We start from the raw sequence: 23,672 nt of genomic DNA, 5'->3' as shown, positions 1-23,672 counted from the left end.
GACCGTAGGAATAAGAGGAAGTGTTGGATTAATCCAATTAACCAAAGTATCGAACTTATGGGAACAATGTACACTCTTTTTGAAGAACTTTGGCGCAATGGGGGTAAGTTTTTAAATTCCTCAGAATGTCTGCAGCACCCTATGATGAACTTCACGACAAGCTGAAAAATAAAATCAAACGCTAGAAAACTAAAATGAGAAATTCTATTCCATCACATGAAAGGCTCACTCTTACATGGAGGTAAGTAAGAACATTAAAAAAATAAAGAAACTTTTGTTTTAAATGAAAGTATCAGATGTATTAAATTTAAATAAAGACATGTGCATTTTGTTGGCTTAAAACCAGAAAGGTCTTCAACATGAAAGTACCCCAATTTGTTTTTAAAGTGGACAGCTCAATATTTTTGAAACATATGCTATGTAACACAATGGATAGAGAATAAATAAACTAACATGTTATTTATTCCTATTTTTGCCGTTTATTATATATTGAAGATACAAATCCGTAACTGCAGTGCATATAAAAGTAAAAGTATAGTCTATGTATCAACTCAAAACACAGAAGCAGATGGAGAAAGGCTCTCCGCAGGGTAATAATCTGAAGATGTGGCTGCCGAAGATCATCCAAATTGTTGATAGAGCTGTGCAATGGTTGGTTCTCGTTGGTACTAGGGTGATTTTCTTTTCGGAGAGCATGCTTGCTGGTTGTTTGCACTGCAGTAATTGACAAGTTGTGGATTGTGGAACTGATCAGTTTGGGGAAATAGTACTTGGAAGTTGTTATTTGAGTTGAACTGCTTTGAATATGAAGGCTGATGACTGCCAAACGACGAGGGCTGTAAGAGGGGATAGTTCTGATGATAATAGGAATGTGTTTGCGGTAGTACAGATTGACCATTTTTTTTACATTGATTTTAGAAATTAATTGAAGAACACCCATTTGAAATTCGAGAACCACACCGTCCTCTAATTTGTTTAGGTGGGGTGGAAGTCCTTGGAAGAACAACATATAGGCAATTGGTGTTTGTTGCTCCCAGGGTTTCAACATTTTTAGTTCAACTTTGTCTTCTTTACGGTGTAGTAGGCTTTCGATTTCCTGCACAAATGTCTGTTGAGGCTGCTCATCATCAGCATATTCGTCATCATTGATAAGACTACTGTCTTCAAAACTTTCTGCAACTTCCCTGGACTGATACAGTTTATTCAAAAACTGCATTAGGTCAGCGTAGACGTATTTTTTAATGTTAGGTGCGCCGGCTGTACTTTTCTGCCGTTATTTCAGATTTCTCTTTGCTTTTGAGAATGTACCGCGAAGATTGCCCCACCACTATCGTCACTGCTTTTCCTGAAACAATGAAAAACAAGCTACGGTCGATTCTTCGTAATCCGAGTGCAGATTAACCAGGTTGCGAATTTAATCAAAGTTGCAGGAGACTTACTAAATAATAGTTGTGTAAGTTAATGGTAAATTCTATCCCTTTACGTTAGGAACATTATCAGCATATCGTTGAAGTGTTGAAGTGTAGATGGAGTAGAAAACTAAAGCTACGTCATTCTTACATTATTATTTCATATTTACCATGGAATATTGCTGCTAAATTGAAACGGGTAATTTTTTCCAGGTATCTTGCAAAGTAGGTGCACCTTTACTGATCTACGTTACTACTTCGCAATTGGCATTTCTACTGCAAAATAGATAGTAAAGGAAGTATGCGAAGCTATTTGGTCAGTAATAAAGAGAGAATGTATACCTGAACTTTCCACAGATAAATTTGAGTCCATTGATTCAGATTTTGAAAAATTGCCAATTTTCCACATTGCATAGGTGCTGTAGACGGCAAGCACATTAGCATAATTTTTTCCAACAAGATGTGGATCCATGTATTTTAACTACAAAGACTATTCATCTGTAGTATTAATGGCAAGAGCAGATTCAAAATAACGTTTTGTGTATGTTAATGTTGAAAGCTTTCGCAAAGATTGCGATTCCTCCATTTTCAAGCAGTCTACTCTTTGGCAATCGGTATTGAGTAACACATTACAGTTACCTGAAGAAAAATGTCTACCGGGAACAGAATCTCCGAAAGTTTCCTACTACTTTGTTGGAGACAAAGAATTTAAGCTTCATAGACATTTGATACGGAAATACGGTGGAACACATTTAACACTAGAAAAGAGGATATTCAATTATTCATTGTGTAGAGCTCGACGTCATGTCGAGTGTGCTTTTGGAGTATTGAGCAACACATGGCGTATCTTCCGCAGGCCTATAAACGTAGATCCTGATTTTGCAGTTGATATTATAAAAGCGTGTGTTGTTCTTCCAAATTTTGTTCGTGACCAGTACGGGTATTGGCCAAAGGATACTATAAAAATCACTGGACTGGAAAATTTGCCAAGAGAGCCCACAGCACGAGGTGGTCTTCAAGTAAACAATGTTTGAAAAATATTAAGCAAATATTTTGTCAACTATTGCAGCTGTTCCCTGGAAAATGAGTAAGTTATGCGTAATACGACAGCTAGACTATTCTTCATAATTACAGTAGTAACGTTGAAACGTCCCCTTTGAACAATTATACATGACTGTGCTTAAACTGACATAAAATATTTTTAGCGCAACGCAATCTGACTATCAAAGATCCCTGCAAAAGAATGGCCCTGACTAACATTAAACTATACCTTTCACAAATCACTTACCTCACAAAAATCTTCGCTGCTCAAGCTACTGCAATAAAGCGAGCGCCACTACTGCCAGCTAAATAAAAGATTCAAACTATGGAAGGCACTAACTACTGATAGGGATAGTTAGCAAATGAAAGATATTAATAGAGAACAAACAATGTATTTACCTTAATATCATCACAAGCCATAATATATATATCAGTTCATGACAAATTACAAACCTCCGCCATCTCTCTCCCCACAGCACGAGGTGGTCTTCAAGTAAACAATGTTTGAAAAATATTAAGCAAATATTTTGTCAACTATTGCAGCTGTTCCCTGGAAAATGAGTAAGTTATGCGTAATACGACAGCTAGACTATTCTTCATAATTACAGTAGTAACGTTGAAACGTCCCCTTTGAACAATTATACATGACTGTGCTTAAACTGACATAAAATATTTTTAGCGCAACGCAATCTGACTATCAAAGATCCCTGCAAAAGAATGGCCCTGACTAACATTAAACTATACCTTTCACAAATCACTTACCTCACAAAAATCTTCGCTGCTCAAGCTACTGCAATACAGCGAGCGCCACTACTGCCAGCTAAATAAAAGATTCAAACTATGGAAGGCACTAACTACTGATAGGGATAGTTAGCAAATGAAAGATATTAATAGAGAACAAACAATGTATTTACCTTAATATCATCACAAGCCATAATATATATATCAGTTCATGACAAATTACAAACCTCCGCCATCTCTCTCCCCACATCCACCACTGCTGCCGGCTCACCTCCAACTGCGCAACGCTACGCGCTGTTCACATCCAGCTGCCGCTGCCCAACACTACAATGGCAGACAACAATGCAAACTAGCCACAGACTGCACACAGCACAGCCAGTGATTTTCATACAGAGGTGGCGTTACCAATAAAAAAACCTAAACAGCCTACTTACACACACAGCACAGCCAGTGATTTTCATATTGAGTGCTACGTAACGTTGCCAATAAGAAAACATAAACAGCCTACTTACATAGATAAAACATAAACAGTCTACTTACATAGCCCCCATGCTCCCCACAAAAAATTTTACAAATTGGGTTGGGCAGTGGCCAATACAGATTTGAAAAAATTTTTCATAATTACAATAACTAAGAAATCAAATGCACACACTTATTGATATTATGTTGGTCAAAAGCTCAAATTTTCTCACAGTCTATAAAGATAGTCCTGATTCATCACAGTAAAATAGCAGTGTTTTTCTCAAAGTCTGAGCAGTAAAAGAAAATGCACACAGAAGTAGTGGATTTCCATGCTGTCTTGAAGAAGTAGTGTTGTCGTTCCAACGGAAAGACAGTGCTGTCTCTCGACATGCTGACAGGTAATGGGCCACCATGGAGCAAACCCACTGCAGAGTCAGTCGAAGTCTTGATGAATATTGGTATGTAGGTTATCACAGAGCAGACCCACCGTAGTCCTGGTAGAGATTACGATATTGGTGGGCCACCAGAGGTGCAGACCCACTGCAGTCCTTGAAGAGATAATGGTATTGGTGGGCCACCAGAGGTGCAGACCCACTGTAGTCCTTGTAGAGATAATGGTATTGGTGGGCCACCAGAGGTGCAGACCCACTGTAGTCCTTGTAGAGATGGCCAGCAGCCATCTGTTGCGATTGTGCAGGTGCACATTCACCATCGAAGAGTCTTGCGGAGAATATAGCAAGTCCATAAACCACCACTTGTGCACTCACAAAGTTTTTTGGAATTGTCCTTAGAACCAGCAATGCTGTTATCCAGTCCCTTGCTGAATCATTAACACACGTGCAAACACTAACAGTCCCTACTTCTCACATATTGTCCATATACTATGACTAACAGAAACGTGTGCAGTGAAATGTAACTTACAAGTTAATAATAAGATGAACTGGTGTTAATTACAATTTTATAACATAAGAATACAATAACAAAGGTACAAAATACATCATTAAAGAACATAACAATACAGATAATATTTGTAGTAATAGGGGCTTTACAAAAGAATGGAAATAAACATATACATCACTGTTATAGCAATTATGACATAAGTAAATGCATAGAAGATCAGAATAACTTGCAAAACATCAACTTCACACATGAGCATTTAAACAGAATGAATAATGTCTAACATCTTTACAAAGTAAATAACATATTATTAATGCCAATTATATTTGAGGATAACAGTATTCCTCATCATAGTGAATGTAGCTTAATATTAAAAGAAGAAAAAATTCTATGAAACTACACAGAGACAGGAAGAAAACAAATACTCAAGGGTACACAAACACATAGTGGGATAACACCAATAGGAAAGGACAGGGTTCGTTTTCAGTGTAACATTTGGTACTGCAGTCCAACCCAAAACTTCATATATCTTTCCTCTTATTTCATCCTTTGTTTCCACCAAAAAAATTCTATCTAAGCATGCTTTCTGTATTTATATGTTCACACATTTCTTACCTCAACATTTATTTCCAAGAAAATCCTACCTAAACCTGTTTTCTCAATGCATTTCTTCCAATTCATCGCAACTCATTCTCCTAGAGGCTACCCCCTCTTAAGCTAACTTAAATCTACTGAGCTCAGATGCTAAACTAAGGGACGAGGCAATGCAGCAGCACAAAATAAGTAACACAAACAGCAATGATAAAAAATACAAAAGGCAAAGCAAGCAGCATAAATTACAACTGATATAATGCAATGAGCAGCAAAAATATAAATAAATCAATAGTAAAACTAGCTTAACAGTGTAATACAAACTGAAATTTAGTAGCACTATGCCTGGCAAATAGCAGCAGAAATAACTTATATCTAAACATGACATAGCTCAAGCAGAAAAGATATTACAGTAAAAACAACAATGCAGATAAGGGAAATGTATATTCACATCTTAATGTCTATGTAATTAAAGTGGTGCACCACAACAACTGATTGTAAAAAGAAATATTACCGTGTACTTGAAAAGAAAATTATGTGTTACTGTTACTAGTTCCTTCTTACTGTTCTTTCCTTTCCAAGTGCTCCTTTTTTAAAGAATGTGGATCATAAAATAATTATTTAATAGATCTGTTGACAGAAAGTGTTCACATTAGCAAATGCATTTCATTTTATAAAAGCAATGCTGCAACACAGCTGGAAACCAGATATCAAATGAAATAAGCAATTACGCAAACCAAAGCATAAAAACATCATTCAATAGCTATGTGGCATTTCGTAAGTCAGTAGCTCTCAATTCTCGTAGAAAGACACTTGTCACTATCAGGTTTGAAGATGTAAGAATATTTCCGAGGATAATGGCCTCCCCTTTTTTTTGTTCTTTCTACCTGTGCGGCTGAAAGGCTAATGGCTTTTTTTTTTTTTTTTTTTTTTTTTGGGCGGCTGTCGCCCAGGTGGGTGCCTGCGACGCATTACGTGCAGGTGGTCACTTAACTTTCTTACGAAAATATTTACGACAGCAGTTTCTGCTAGAGTGACAGTCTCACATAAAAATATTTCACAGGTCAAGAATTTGCGTTACAAATCTGTAGAAACAAAATGCTATTGATATAACAGTGTCCTAAAAAATTTTCGTCTGCATTGTAATACATTCACGCATATACACACACATTTCATAACTCTTAAAGTACGTTTCTTGGTTTCCAACATCCTTTTCATAAATCAGAGTCCCTAAACACTACTCATTATTCCTTACCTCATTATACATATACATATTCGTCGACACTTCTTCAATATTTCATCATGAGAAATACATAGCATAATAAACATTCCTCAACAACATAATACACATCGTCGTCGTAATAATAACATCATAACACTTCAGTCAGATCTCAAAATCGTCGTAACTTCCTCCAATAATTTCTAAGAATAAAAAAAATTCTCTGCTCATGTCAAAAGTGTCAGCTGCCTCAAACGTACTTTAAAAATCATGAATCCATACCAAATACATCATTCAAAGCTCTCATAGTATCACAATGGTTCTAAAAAAATATGAACAGTTTACAACGTACAGACAAAATACAGTTTCATAAGTGTGAAGTTATCCAACTGTGTAATTGCGTAAACATGTGTCACTGATGTAGTAAAAAAAATGTTTATCTCTCAGTTAAATGATCAGATAGCTGTGTAATTTGTGTGTTAGAGAAATATGGTACCGATGTGTAAAGTTGTATAAGCAAATACCATATTAGCTAGGGTTCCTTGTGGTTGCCACACACATGGTACACAAAGTAAGCGTGTACCCCCCTGAGGATTTATGCAATTATACCCTCAGGTGTTACAGATTACAGCAATGGAATGAAATGTATCACGGAAAACTTTCTTTGTAATTCAAAAATCTTTAAAAATAAATGTTTTAAGTACAAAATTAATGACTCAAATACGTGTCCTGTAGCGCTAAATGTGCGTCTTGTTGCAACATAATCTCTGTGGAAGTGTCGTAGTTATCGTCCTCCGAAAGCTAAGTTCTGCAGAAGTCAATGTACTTACCTCATGATAAACAAAAGTGAAATGCTTTGCGTATAGATATCTTAGTTATTACGCTTATTGCCATGATGAAGAAAGTACTGTGCTGTAACGTATTGTTGTGCTACGGAAAAGGCAGTCTCATGTAGCTATACCACAAAAGTTACTACTAAAACATATTTTACTTTGCAGAAGAATTCAAAAAAACTGTGCAGATATAAAGCAGATACAGCACAAAAGCAACAACGTAAATTGTGTCACACATTAGTAGCGTCGTGAGAAAATCGTGTAGCTGTCAATTAAACTAACCACTGTGTCACCTGGTATCTCTCAGAAAGCACCTTGAATCCATAATGTATTTGCAAGTAAACCAAAATGTTGCATTAAAATCTCATTAGCAGTACCAGTATATGTTTTAAGTATGTGAGCCTGATAGTCGTTACGTAATCGTGCAACTAACAAGCAAGAATGTACAAATACAACACTGTGTCGTCTGTTCACTATAACAATGCATTCGTAATTTCTGTTTAAAAATGTTCCCTACGTTCTAGACTGGATATTTAACTTCAAACATTGTTGCATGTTAACAGTTTCTTAAGTCTGACAAAGCATACTAGAAATGTGAAGTGAAAAGTTTTATGGCAATGACAAAGTTAAAAAGCAGATTATCTTTCAATAAACGGTTTTGCATGTGAAATGTGGTGCAATCCTTTACTCTTCATAGTACTCACAGTTTGGCTGGAATACAATTATCATGCAGTATACGTCGGTAAAGAATACTGGAATTTTTCTCAAGGTTAGCGTCTATGTTATTTTTCCCTGAGCCAGCGGCCGCACGCGGCTGCCTGCAGTGCGAATCATTGTCTGTCCCTTTGTTGGCGCGCGTCGTTATTGGGATTTGGAGACCTAACTTCTACAAATTCACGTTGTCGAAAGTGCCCTGCTCTGTTTGAATCCCGCCAGTTCTGATGCAATTCAGGTCTGTCGTTACGATCACATCGTCTGTCGTCATGTCGGTAGTTCCTGTAGTTACTTTCTTCTCGGTTAAGTGGTGGAGAATTTCTCCCTGAATCGTAACTGCGCGCTGAACTGTTGCGTCTGAAGTTATTCTGTCTCCCTTGATAATAATTATTTTGGTTCCCATATTGTCTGTTTCTCTGATTGTCTCTGTGATGGTCACTACCGCGGAGAGGTGATCTTTCCCTGTAATTATTACTACTCTGCCAACGGTTGTAATACGGGTGGTGTCTGTTTCGGTCACGATTTGTGTTGTGAGAATAGCCTTGTCGCGTCCAGTTATTATTTCTTTCATCACGGAATTGCGACTGATGTGATCTGTAATTGTTGTGCTCCTACGTTCCGCGATTGTCAGTGTCACTTTCCAGTTCTTGTAACAGTCCCTGAAAAGCTTCAATGTCGTCTTTGCAACGTCCTGCCAAAATAATATGTCGTAAATGTTCAGGTAATTTGATTAAGCAAATGCGGATGAGTTCTGAGGGGCTGTATGGGTTTCACAGGTACTGATTCTTGTGCAACATGTCTTCAAAATATTTCACAAGACTGGAGAATTCAGATTGTTCGAAATGTTTCATCATTATGATGCCATGTTTTACACGGTCTTGTGTAGCTTGAGACCAATATGCTGAGAGGAAGGCATGGTAAAATTCTCCTTCACTGTGGCAATCGTGAATGACCGATCGCATTCTTACAGCTGGTTCATTCTCTAAGTAGCCACACATAAATTCTAATCTGTGCTCCAATGACCAGTTGGGAGGAAAACAATGAGAAAATTGATGGAGCCATGCTTGTGGATGAATGTCGTTGCCAGAATTCTTAAATGTTTTGAATTTACGTGTAGTAATGAACAGCTTATAGTCAAAATCGTCATGTCGGCGAGTCGCATATCGGTCATTGTTAGGTCGTGTCGGCCGTTCCATCTCAAAATTCGGTGCACATTGCCAATTTCTTTCATAATTTCCGAAATGCCCTGTGTTATTATTTTGCGGCTTTTCCGTGTTTCTAAGTCCCTCTTCCCGTGTTGGAGCGCGAGTGTCCTCTGAAATACGTAATTCTTGTATTACCTGTGTCAGCTGATCTTGTACTTCCCGGATTTCTCTTTGGTGTTGTGTATTAATTTGATTCTGATTTTGTTTGAATTTTCTTATTTGTTCATACTCTTCTGTGTCAGTGAAGGCTACGGGTCTTGTGTCATTCAGATCATCATCTACCTTTGTAGATAAGTTAGTGACCTGATCCGAAAGTTCGGCTACTTTCTCCGATAGTGAACACATTTCCTCAGTGTGTTTTTCTGAACCAAGTTTCAGAGTGTCCATTTGTGCTGAAATCGAATCTACTGTGTCCTTTAAGTTTTCCTGAGTTTTTGCAAGTTGCGTAACCGAATCGGTAGATGCAACTGAGTCAATTTTAGCCCACAAGGTCTCATGATTTTCATGAACAATGGTTTGCAGTTCTTTTATGGCTGCTTCGTGATTCTGTAATGCATTTTCATGCCGCGAAAAAATAGGTTGAAAATGCTCACAAATTTGTGTTTTACGTCATTACAGACTTTTTGACATTTCGATTCAATGTTATGTAACTCAGTAGTTAAATCTTCACGTGTTTGTTCAAGTGTGGTGTCTAACTTTTGAAGATTTTGTTCCATTGTGTCTAACTTCTTAAGATTTTGTTCCACTGTGTCTAACTTTTTAAGATTTTGTTCCACTGTATCTAACTTTCGAAGATTTTGTTCCATTGTGTCTAACTTTTGAAGCTTTTGCTGTGTTTGTCCCATTTGCTGTATTAATTGTAATAACAATGCACTGGTGTCTGGAACATGTTCCTCAGTGCTTTTCGGCAGTGAATTTGCACCGGAAACATTCACATTTTGACAAGCAGAAAATGTGTCTTGACTTATTTGAGAAAACGGTGAGGATCCAAAACCTGAATCTACAGTATTTGCGAGATTGTTTCCTGTCATTTCGGATTCCTGAGGCGAGCTATTGCCGACCGATCGATCGATAATGCTTCCCTCTTCACTAATTGTTTCACTGTCCACGCCATTATTTGACGCCCGCTCCATTTCCCTGTGCACAGTTACCAAATTACTACTTTGAACATTAGTAAATTCATTACTCTGCGGCGCTGATAAGCTACGCTCGTCGTCACTATTATTTCTCAGTTTAGTTTGGAGCCTAGTGTTACGTTTTTCACACGCCATAATTGTCACAATATTTCACACGATAACACAAAGCACAATTTGAAGTGCAAAAATAGGAGAACACATTAACATAGCACTGAAAATAATATGTAGTTAATTGCAGCTGCGAAATACTTGGTGCAAATCTACATGCATGCCACAACTGTTTTACTGTACAACAATGAAAGGCTACAACTACAAAGGAAATTCTCTCTATGATTACGCGCTATCAATAAACAATAGCTACCCTAATTACACAAACTACAAGAAAAAATCAGAAGATTCCAGTGAGGTATCCTGGCAGGGTCGACATATGAAACGTCCCCTTTGAACAATTATACATGACTGTGCTTAAACTGACATAAAATATTTTTAGCGCAACGCAATCTGACTATCAAAGATCCCTGCAACAGAATGGCCCTGACTAACATTAAACTATACCTTTCACAAATCACTTACCTCACAAAAATCTTCGCTGCTCAAGCTACTGCAATACAGCGAGCGCCACTACTGCCAGCTAAATAAAAGATTCAAACTATGGAAGGCACTAACTACTGATAGGGATAGTTAGCAAATGAAAGATATTAATAGAGAACAAACAATGTATTTACCTTAATATCATCACAAGTCATAATATATATATCAGTTCATGACAAATTACAAACCTCCGCCATCTCTCTCCCCACATCCACCACTGCTGGCGGCTCACCTCCAACTGCGCAACGCTACGCGCTGTTCACATCCAGCTGCCGCTGCCCAACACTACAATGGCAGACAACAATGCAAACTAGCCACAGACTGCACACAGCACAGCCAGTGATTTTCATACAGAGGTGGCGTTACCAATAAAAAAACCTAAACAGCCTACTTACAACGTAATGGCACCCTGACTCTCGTTAACTTAGCCGCAGTGTTAACTATTTGTTATGTATGTGTATATAGCGAATAGAGATAGAGTTGCAAACATTTTTACTGTGCAGGAAATTTAATATACAGGTGGCTGATATTAATAAAACTTTTATAAGATTCTTTATGTAAAACATATCAAATTGAAGGGAGTCATTATTACCTTAATTATATTCCGGTTTTATTTACTTTTAAATTCGAACGTTTTGATCTACTTTACTTTAAAAGTATCTACGGTAATTTTTAATAAAAATTACTACACTATGCTATGATTATCAGACATACACGCCAAGACTCTAAAGAAAAAAGAATCATATACTAAAAAATTATAACGATGATAGAAATGTTCGGTTTGGGTGCCCCTAAATTATTTTTAACATGAGCTAAAACAATTTTTAATTTGCGTAATATTGTATGACAGATATTGTAGGCATGATATAAAGAACTAATGAAGTCTGTAAAATAGTATACTACTTACCGAATGCATTTTTTTCTTTGCTCTCCATTTCCTCAAAATTCTGATTCAGTTCGCAGCAAACTTATCTCCACGCATCTCTCATCACATTTCTATCTTTATATGTATTCATAGTTTTGTTCCACAAATCTGGTCTTGCTTCCATTAGCGAAATAAGTAAATCGTTGTGTATCTCGTAATCCACTGCAAACATATACAGAGCTTACTGCCGAATCAGTATTTTATATTTTACTAGTACAGGTGCAATGTCGACTGTATGGCGAGAAGGTACAGCGAGAACTGAACTGGGAGAACGGCAGGTAAACAATCGGCGAGTGTGCAAGCTCCCATTTGACCACGTGCGGCACTGTATTCCCGGCACCAGCGCGGCGCCGGTGGTCTACAGCGGCAATGGCCGGCTGCTAACGGAATTTTTTACGGTTCCGGCCCGTGGTTGGCCAGTGTGCAAACTCAAATACCCTACAGTGGATCACTACTGGAATGTGGACGGCCGATATTTTACCGGCCGTCCAAAACCGGTGTGTGTGCAACTAGCCTAATGCGCTGGGCAACCGCCATGCTGAAATCATGTGGCCGACCGTCCTGCAGTAGTACCTGTAGTTCCTGTTCCAAAAACGTTCAATATTTGTGTCAACTCAACGTGCCGTCGATGAAAAACGGACCAATGAGTTTCTTCCCCATGATGCCACACCATACGTTTAGCAACCAAGGACTTTGATGGACACGTTTGCATTTATTGATGTTCCCATTCAAAAAACGCTGCTCAGTTATAGAAATCAACGCCATAATGTTCTTCATGCAGTGACCGTGGTATGGATGATACGTATGACTATGCAGTATTGTGACAATACTACCTACTGAATCGCGGTGTAATTGACGGGCGCTTATCCCTGAGTTTTGGTGGGTTGCCGCTATTACACCAATTTCATTATCTTCTGCTGAACATGTCTGCTTCGTTTCGTTTTGCAGTCTGTACGCTGCCACCAGATATAAAGGTGTTCACAATCTTATAAAAGAACGAACGGGAGCGAGCTTCCTCTTGGAAACACTCGACAGACAAGGCAATAGCAGCCTCGACATTTCTCCTACATTCTCCGTAAATCAGGATGATCTAAACTTTTTCTTCTGTAGTTCCAACATAGACTGTCAATTTGCACGTTTGTTCTCCAAATGATAGGTAGATGTGCAGGCAATAAACACTGCACAAATATTGTAAAGTTTACAGCTGCTGTCTGTTCTACGTCTACACGATACGTGAGCTCCGGTCGCAGTGTAGTTCTGTTATGGTACGTCGTAGTTCGCTACATGGCCACAGCATCACGTCGAGTATTCCCGTGTTCAATATGTCGAAGGAACACAACGTTGCGAATGTATTTTCCAATTAGAAGTTATAAAATACCGGCTTTTCTTACCATCGCAGCATGGATGTGGGGTCCCACGTGCCACTGGATATGCAAAGGCCATTGTGTATGCGTTACTGTTCCCCCAATTACAGCACCCTCGTAGTGAAACGAAGAAAATGCTTCAGACAAAACTTATGTAGATTTTTCCGCAGAATTGTAAAGTGCCATAAAAAACGGGGATTCCCGTTGAAGATTCAAAAAATTGTTCAAATGGCTCTGAGCACTATGGGACTTAACATCTGGGGTCATCAGTCCCCTAGAACTCAGAACTACTTAAACCTAACTAACCTAAGGACATCACAAACATCCATGCCCGAGGCAGGATTCGAACCTGCGCTGAAGATTCAATGTTACCCCTCCCACCCATGGACAGGATGGGGTGGTGGGTCGAGTGTGGTATCGTTGGATGCTCCCCTCCGAGACGAAAATATTTCAGTGAATTAATTTGAAATGAACATCTTGTATATCTGTGAGTTCTGCGAAGTTTAAACGTTTTCTACATTATTTTATGTTTCATTTCGAATCATAAATGTGTTATTCATCGAAACATTAATTACATATTTTTAAAACATGACTTAGACACATTTTCATATACTTCACACAGGAACTTGTTTTTTTTTTCACTTCTTTACTTCTGGGGCACTTTCTGCATCTTCCTTTGTTGTTTCTTTTATTGTCCACATGTCTGTTTGCGGGCCCTAGTCCTTTTGTTGCAGGTCATTGGTTTTCATCTTCTTGTGTTGTCATCGTGGCCATATTATGTTTGATGAATTTTGGTAGGGTTGCCGTTGCCAATCTATTGCGTGTAACTGCTTGTATTACGTGAGCTCGTAGTTCCCATAGGAACAATCTTGTGGCCATATTATTGGACTCTAGTAAACATTAATTGTGGATTTACTCCAGATATATCGAGGGCTTTGAGTAGATGGTGCACATTTTATCCAATTAATCGATTCCTGTTATCGTGGAGTTGTACACTGTGGTAATTTCAGGCTCCTTTCCCTCTCCATTACTGTCATCTGTTTTATTATCGAAGTGGATAAAGGAAAGAAGTATTACATTCTCGTTTTTTTTTTTTTGTCACTTGCGAAATGATTTCAAATGCTTTAGAAATCCAAATAAAGTGCACCTCTCACACCTGGTACATGAATAATACTATTTGGAAGTTGTGTCCTTGCAGTTCTTGGAGGAGATATCGTAATGTATTTCCCTGATTTGTCTTTTCAAAAGCAGAAATTTTTATTTTCAAAACTTATTTCACTATCACAATTATCCGTCTCTGCATCAAATTCATGTACCAGTTGTTCACACGCATCTCATAACTCTGAATCTGATTTATCATATGTTTCTTCTCCTACAGCTTCTTCAAGTAATTTGTATATTCGTTTTTCGTTTGTTTTATATGTAGACATACTGTATATTGAGTTGTCACCACACTGTGACAAAAGGCACACTGGCTCCCAGACTTTTATTTCACTGCCAAAGCAGTTACAATAGTGGTAATAGATAACATTGGGTTGACTTAGTATAAGAAGAAATGCGACAACAATATATGGATATAAATTTCTTTTAAAATATCTCACATTTGGTATTATTTTGATTTTTGTTACTTTAGGACTCGTCCAGGGTGCCTTGAAGTCTACATAGTATGGTTTTGGCCACTTAACAACGTAACAACAATCATAACTGAAATGTTGTGTATTATAACTTAATTATTGACGCAGTTGTTATATAGAAAGCTAACAGAAGTTTTAGACAGTTATGAAAATTTAAACTAATAATACGAATGGTTTTTATTGTGTGGGGTATCTACAGTACCCACACCAGCACTAAGTAGTTAAGTTAAATAACAGCCTACACCGAATTGCATGGAGTTTTCGATGTAAGTACCATAACCACTTAACCTCACGTATTTGTTTGCTCTGTATTTCATCGTTTGGAGGTTAGTTATGTTCACATAGGGAATTTCTAACACTGTTTTCTATGGTAGGGCACCAACACACAAAGAATATTTCGCTATGGTGGAAGAATAAAAATCGAAAACTGACGGTTATGTAAACTGCATCTTGTAAATCTTGTGGACAGCCGTCTCATGATGAACTTGTCAGTTCGAAACCGGTTACAGCGCTATGTTCTTAAATAAATAGCAGTATTTTTAGTGGCTGGTTTCAGTCTTCTTCTTTCTAAGAATCAACCAACATTAAGATCACTATCACTCCTTGCCTCTAATCGAAACCTGGTATCAAACTGTAAAAGCCAGCTACAGAGTAGCGGGACTGTGCTCAGAAGTGCTTTGTTTATCAAAAATACATCATATATCTCTTTCTCCTCCAATCAGTGTGTCGTATCATTGTTACAATATAGCCCCACATGAGCTCTCCTCAATAAGTGTCTGAAATATTTATCAAAAACTATGTCACACTACTTGAGATGTCAAAATAATCCAAAATGAAGAACGTTTGCATTACTGAATTCCAGAAAACAGTTGCTGGGCTTGTTTAGCAGTCATATTGACGAATTTTGTTGAAAACTATAGAGTTATGTCATTCCTTATGCGTTTTTGGAATAAGTACATAAAACATTCTCTGCACTTAATTAGAAACCAAATGTTTCACAAAATATTAATAACAGTAATTGCAAAAATGCTTGGGACCTAGTTGAGGTTAAGTAGAAGAAAAATATTGTAAGGCTCAAATTAAGTATGATATCACACCTGTGTAAAATACACGAGAAAAAATAGGCAACACAGTCTAAATTTATAAAATGTATTCATTCTGATTATGTTTTCACTCTCATCATCTAAATTTGTTTCTTTAGTTACCAATTTAGAAAAGGAGTAAATATAACGCATCACAAGACAAAATACTATCAATAACAAGTATTATAAACAGACTGTTGCTGCCTTTGGAACCATGGCTCGCTAAAATCCAGTCATCAACTACACCAACATCTAGTAAGTGTACTACCTCACAGACATACGCACAACATTTTTTTTTAGATAAGGAAGGAATAACATGCTCGATTTCATGAAGGAATAAAGTGTTTCATTACGATACATATTACTTAAACTGTAGAATGACATGAAATATTTGTAAAAACAAACACCGACAGAGGAACCAAAGAGATACTGTGAGAGATGTGATATTTCTAAAGCCAATGTAAGAATCAGTATCTCGAAAATAAACCAAATTATTTATAATTTATTGTGATATTTTTCACACTTTGCAAGAACCATTAAGCTTCTAAAATTAAATGTATCAGTATATACATTGTCCATGTATTACTTATTAAAATGTAAACGGCTTGCACGCTTATTGTAGTATATGCAAGACCTCTAAGAACATTAAAGCAAAATGTAACGTTATATATAAGATGTTTCAAGCATTACAAGCATAATGAAGCCTCAAATTAGAGATTTCAACTTCTAAATCGTATGTATTAATAATCAAAATGCTTGCATATTGGTCCTTTTGATAGGCACTTTCATCTTAAGCAGCACCTGTTTATGACGAAAGTTCGATATGCATGTAACACTTGCAAGCTGCATCTACAGTAGTGGCATGACTTATGGACCATTTGTAGAGATTTATTGAATATTAGATTCAGGAGTTTATTTTAGTGGAAATATACCATTAAATTCACTACAAATTTTCAGAAAATATGCCTTATTGAAAACTGAACATCAAGTACAAAAATACAATTAAAAATTTTAAAACCTAACAGGAAATTCACAATCTAACAATTATAGAAAATTACAAATTACTTGGCACAAAAGTCATTTCAATATTTCCTAGTATTTTTCTGGATGTCCTTTTGATTTAACCACGCCCTCAACTCTGTGTGGCATTGAGTCCATCGAATTTTGAAGATCCTCTTGTTTGATCACTCTGAAGCATGAACTGATGATGCCCTCTAGGAGCCCCCTCTTATGACTCGGAGTCAGTCATGAAACCATCACTTTATGCCGTTACCAAAAGTTTGTAGTTGGGTTAAGGTCACTCCTGTTGCCAGGCCAAGGCATCACACTAATTTGATGTTCATCAAACCATTCCTTATTGATTTTTGGGATATGACATGGCGCTCTGTCTTCCCAAAAGATGCACTAATATTTGTTTCCTTCAAATAATTCGCAGATAGAGGTCAGTAATTTTAACACTAATACTTTGTCTTGATACTTTTTGGCAGTAATGTTGCCTAGTAACACAGACAGACGTCCAGTGACATAACTTATCATGAAGCCCCATGCCATGACACTGATGGGACGCTTCATAGTGGTAGTGGTGAACTGAGGCCATAAGTTTTCACCTGATCGACGACTAATGAACTTAATTTCATCAATTACCGAGATGCTGAAATTAGTCTCATCACTTCAAATGACTCCAGACCAGTCTGCTTGCATCCATTCCAGTTATTGCGGTTGAGGAGGAAGAGCAAACCTGTTGTTTTCTGGATACAGTACTAATAGAGTCCTGCTTGAGACAGTCAAGACAGTTAAATATCTGGGCGTAACGCTGCAGAGTGATATGAGGTGGAGCGAGCATGTGAACTTTGGTAGGGAAGGTGAATGGTCGACTTCGGTTTTTGGCATAGTTATACGAAAGAATGGTTCACCTGTACGACCGCATACAGGACGCTGGTGCGATCTGTTCTTGAGTACTGCACGAGAGTTTGGGATCCGTACCAGGTCGGACTGAAGGAAGACATCGAAACAGTTCAGAGGATGGTTGCTAGATATGTTGCCGATAGGTTCAAACAACACTTAAATGTTACGGGGATGCTTCGGGAACTCAAATGGGAATCCCTGGACGGAAGGCGACGTTTTCGTCGACAAACGCTATTGAGAAAATTTACAGAACAGGCATCTGAAGCTGACTGCCTAACAATTGTACTGCCACCAACATACATTGCGTATAAGGACCATGAAGATAAGATACGAGAAATTAGGGCTCATCCAGATGCATATATACAGTGGTTTTACCCTCGCTCTGGTTTGCAAGAGGAATGGCAAGTAGTGGTACAGTGTACCCTCCGCCACGCACCGTACGTTTGCTTGTGAAGTATCTATGTGGATGTAAATGTAGGTGTGCTAATGCCCATTACACATGTTTCTGCCCCTGCGTTTTGTGCAGATGAGGCTTCTTCCTTGGAGTCCTCACTCGTAAACCATTTTTGCAAAGTTTCTGTCTGACGGGTCGATCACAGACTGAAATCCTGAAGTCATCAACATGTCATTTTGCCTCTTGCAGTACTCCAACGATCTTCCAGAGAAAGACGACAGATTCTACAACATTCTTGACTAGTCAGTATTGGTTTTCTGCCGTTTCTGGCAGCCGTTTCGATTGATTCAGTTTCTTCATACTGGTTACATACTCTCCTAACACTGAACTTTGTAGACGCTTTACCCAACCTGTTATTTCTGCATATGCATAACCTTCTTCAAGGAGTGTTAATACCTTACCCCGTTTGCTTCGTGGCCAATGAGGAGACATGATTTTCAATCTGTCATCCATCTCAGCTCAATACGCACAAAACACCTTACACTTTAACAAAACATTGCTACTATGGGAGTTACAGCAACCATCAGAGCGCTTTTTCTCACTGGACAAAGCAATAATGACATACTCTCACTGTCTCATTTGTCGGAACAGAACAAATTACAAACAGCTGCACAATCAGTTTAAACAGTTAATTACTTTTAATCGTTGTCAGTTAAGCCTATTTAGTCACTTTTTATAAAAAATACAACATTAAATTCTCTAAAAATGATAAAAATTCAGTAGATATATCATAAAAAAGAATAAAAGCATAATTTATTAATACAGTATACCAAAACTTACTTACATCTCGTGATATTAAAACGAATAACCATTTCAATAAAGAGTCCAGAACTAATGGCACTACAGTAACTTTTAATATATTCCCGCTAGTAAAACATTTGTATAACATTAAAATACACGCAGCTTGTGTGCTTAGCATAACAAGCAGGACTTCTACGAAAATTCCTACAGAAATAAAGTTGTATTATATACAGGATTTCATACATTTCTGCAAGCTTCAAATTAAATATTTTCACATCTAAATTATCGATACCCCTTATCAAAATGCGTACTGCTTTCTTATTGGCACTACTTATACGAACTTTTGTCCAAGCAGCACTCTTAATAATTACATGAGTGTGTTGTACCTTATTCTTCTACTATAGAAATGGTAACGAGTTACATTCTCTTAACAATAATGATTTATTTTTCACAGTTAACAAATACAAGAATATAGATTAGCAATTCACATATATGTCAAAACTGTTTATTGATACTGAATTTATTGTGACAAACATACAGTTATTGTAGCTATTACAGAATTCTGACACACACACACACACACACACCGAAAAAGAGAGGTGAAAAGTTAATGCCCTCAGCAATGTGTCTCCTTGGAAAGAATAGCACTCTGCTTTCGTTTGGAAACAAATTTTACACACACAACTGTTGTCAAGGAAAGCCCGTAAGATTTTATGGAAGGAGTTACATGTTTATCTCACCATGGTTAGTGTTACCGCCTATTGTGCTGAAGCTTATAGATTCGATCCCTGGTACCTCCTCAGATTTTCTTATGTAGTAAGGTGTGGAGCTTGGTTGCACAGAGTAGGAAGGTATGGAACTACATTGCACAGAGCATGTTTGCATCTCTGATACTGTTTGAGGGGCCAATGCGAATCACTTCTGGGAGGGGTTAATACACTTTTGGGACAAGTTGACAGAATTCGAAGAGTAGCTAGTACAGCTTTGGGGGCAAGTCGATAAAGTTTGAAGTGTAATTTGATACACTTTCAGAGCAAGCTGATATAGTCTGAGGGGTTATTTGATGAACTTTTGGGTCAAGTTGATACACTTTTTGAACTAGCTGATACAGTTCCAAGGGCAAGTTAATACACTTTTAAGGGATAGTGATGCAGTTTTAGGGGTAATTTGATATACTTTGGGGTAAGTTGATACACTGTTGGGGAAAGCTAATACAGTGTGAGGCAAAATTTGATTCTTCTTGGCACAAGTTGATATACTTTTAGGGTTACTTGATACAGTTTGAGGTGTACTTTGATACATTTGGGGTAACCTGATACATCTGGCTACAAGTCAACACAAAATAAAAAAAATATCTAGAATAATTGCACATGTGCCTCATAATCATCTATCTGAATTATACAACACACCAAATTTCTTCTCTCTCTTTGTAATGCTTTTTTGTATTGTATAACAAACTACAATTTATTGATTTAGTAAGTTTCAACTTGCTTGCACTTGTAATTAATAGAACATCCACTCACCTACATTGATATACATTAAGCATAATGAGTAGCTCAGACAGGCAGGTACTAGAGGTCTTAAAATATCACAAGATTTTCGTAACAATAGAGTGAAAAATATTTGTATGTCAGCAGATTACATAAAAGCACAGTGAAAATTAATGTTAGTATGTTGTATCAGAATACCAGGAGATTAAGAATCAAAGTAAATGAGCTTCTTGTTTGTTTAGGAGATTAACAAACTCAGGATGGAATAGATGTACTATGCCTGTCTGAACACCGTATAGCGACAGGTATGGAAACGGTAAATGTAGGTGGATATAAGCTTTCAGCACTGGTAGGGATACTGTGAAGAGAGGAGGAGTTGCCATATATGTTATAATCTGTTATAATTGTCAGAAATTTAGAAACAAAAAAATTTTGTGTAGAGCAACATACAGAAGCAAGTGAGTTTGAGCTTAAACCAAATAATGGTACTTTTATAATGGTGGCCATGTATAGGTCCCCACTGTGAAATTTTCAGCTGCTTCTGAAAAACTTTTATTCTTTGTTGTGCTACCTGTCAGACAGAGGGAATCAAATTATTGTTCTTGGGGAATTAAGTACAGATTTTCTGAAAAAGCCCAGTAGAAAGCTTGACCTTTAAATATTACTTGGTTCTTATAATTTGACATCAGTTATTGATTTTACTACTTGGATGGTGCAGGAAAGCAGTACACTCATAGGTAATGTTTCTATAGACCAATATAAATTTAATCAAATAAAAACTTTTCCTGTTAAGAGTGGTCTGTCTGATCATGGTGGACAGCTAGTTACAGTACATTACATAACTCCATACAGTAACGCAAAACAATCCTCCAAAATAGTGCAATCAATGAGCGACTTAAGAATGGAAAGTTTTAGGGAGAGTATATACATTTAGACTGGGATGAGGTTCAAATTTAGCGTATTACATGATACCTTTGTCAGTATATTTGAAAACCGTTTCCTTAGAAAAACAGTGAACTATAATTGTAAGAAACCATCTAAAATCCGTGGCTTACTAAAGGTATAAAAATATATTGTAAGCAGAAAAGGGAAATATATCTTTTAACTAGGAAGAACGATGGTCGAGAAGGAGTGAAACAAAACTACTGCAGTGTATTAAGAAAAGTTGTTAAAAATCAGAGGTAGGTGCATTATGTCTGAGATTAGCACATCCGATAATAAAGTTAAAATAATTTCGAACGTTGTTAAAAAGGAAACAGAGCAACCGAGGACACAGGAAGGACGTATTTCTATCAAACTCAATGAAAAGTTTGTTGACAAGAAGTCAGAAGTAGAAAACATTGTTAATAATATTCACGACATAATGCAAGGCTGTATATGAAGAAGCAATACCTTTCTACTTTAATAAAACTGAAATTCAACCCACCTCTCCTACTGACAATAGGAAAATAATAAATTCGCTCAAAAGTAAAAGGTCACATGAAAATTGATGGCACTTACAACAGAGTACTAAAAGCTTGTGTCCAACCAATAAGTGGGATTCTCAGCCACATATGTTGTAGGTCAATGAAACAGGGTATTTTTCCAGACTGTTTGAAATACATTATTGTTAAACCACTGCATAAAAAATGGGATAGGTCTGATGCCAACAACTGCCTCCCACTCTCACTTCTGACAGCTATATCCAAAATTCTTGAAAAAGTAATGTATTCAAGAGTAGCATCACACATTTGAAAAAGTTAATTACTAACAAAAGGTCAATTTAGATTTCAGAAAAGATTTTCAACAGAAAATGTGATATATGCTTTCACTAATCAAATATTAAATGCACTGAGCAACCGAACATCGCCTTTTGGGGTATTTTGTGATCGCTCAAAGGATTTTTATTATGTGAATCTTAGAATTCTTCTAGTTAAGCTTAAGTATTGTGGTATGAGTGGTATAGTGCACAAATGGTTTAGTTCATATTTAACTGGAAGAATGCAGAAAGTAGACATTAACCACACAGATAGTCTGCAAAGATCAGAAGAGTCCTGTAACTGGGGATGTACCAAGAGTGGTGTCCCACAGGGTTCAGTCTTGGATCCCTTATTGTTCTTAATATATATTAATGACTTGCCACTCTATATTCATGAAGATGCAAAGCTAGTTCTTTTTGCTAATGATACAACTATAGCAATCACTCCCAACAAACAAGAATTAGGTGAGAAAATTATAAACAACATCTTTAAGAAAATTATTAACTGGTTCTCTGCAAATGGACTCTCACTAAATTTTGAGATAGCTCAATATATACAGATCTGTGCAGTAAATGGCATAACACCACTGATAAATATAGCCTATGAACAGAAGTCTGTTACAAATGCACAATATTTAAAATTTCTGTGTGTGCGCATTGATGAATCTTGAATTCGAAGAAACATGTCGATGATCTGCTGAAACAGTTAGGTTCAGCTACTTATGCTATTACACTTATTGAAAACTTTGGTGATACACATACCAGTAAATTAGCCCACTACGCATATTTTCATTCACTGCTTTCATACGACATCATAGTTTGGGGTAACTAATCATTAAGAGGAAAAGTATTTATTGCACAAAAGCCTGTAATCAGAATAATAGTGGGCGCCAACCCAAGATCATCTTGCAGACATTTATTTAAGGAAGTCAGGATATTCACAGTACTTTTGCAATACATATATTCACTTATGAAGTTTGTAATTAACCCTGCTGTTCTGTTCGGGTCTATATGACCCGAAACGAATATGAACGTTATTTTACATTATGTAAATACCAATATATATTTATGAAACTTTGTGACTTTGTCTGAAAATGGATGAGCAGCATGTGTTTTAAAAGGTTTTAAAAAAGTTTAAGAAGTTTGGGCTTCAACTGTAATAGTTGCATATGTAATGTTCGGGTCATAATGACCCGACACAAATATGTTTAGTGTAACTCGTATTTATTTCTAAAATCTGGAAATGGCGAAAATTATTTTTGTTGTGTTGTGTGGGAATAGTGACTGCATCATTCCAACTTACTCTCAACAATCACCTAAAGCTCCATGCGTTCACAACAATGGGCTTGTTTGTTGCTTTCCCCAGGAAATAATAATTGGCAGTTCTCAATAATTGGAATGCTTTGTTTCTGCCCAGTTTGACTTGTGACACCATGGCGATGAGACCATTGAATGATCGTGAGTTGGAAGAAATAGTAAATGCCTCACCAGATGAAGGAT

The 23,672-nt window shown here is 37.1% G+C and overlaps 1 pseudogene; it reads right to left on the bottom strand.

Annotated features, from left to right (window-relative positions):
• Positions 1 to 466: 466 nt before the first annotated feature.
• On the bottom strand, positions 467 to 11,936 carry LOC126470925 (uncharacterized; annotated as a pseudogene).
• Positions 11,937 to 23,672: the final 11,736 nt, after the last annotated feature.

This window comes from Schistocerca serialis, chromosome 3 (assembly GCF_023864345.2).
Source record: "Schistocerca serialis cubense isolate TAMUIC-IGC-003099 chromosome 3, iqSchSeri2.2, whole genome shotgun sequence".
NCBI lineage: Eukaryota > Metazoa > Arthropoda > Insecta > Orthoptera > Acrididae > Schistocerca > Schistocerca serialis.
The sequence above is the reverse complement of the archived record's forward strand: the minus strand, read 5'-3'. Positions and strand labels throughout refer to the sequence as shown.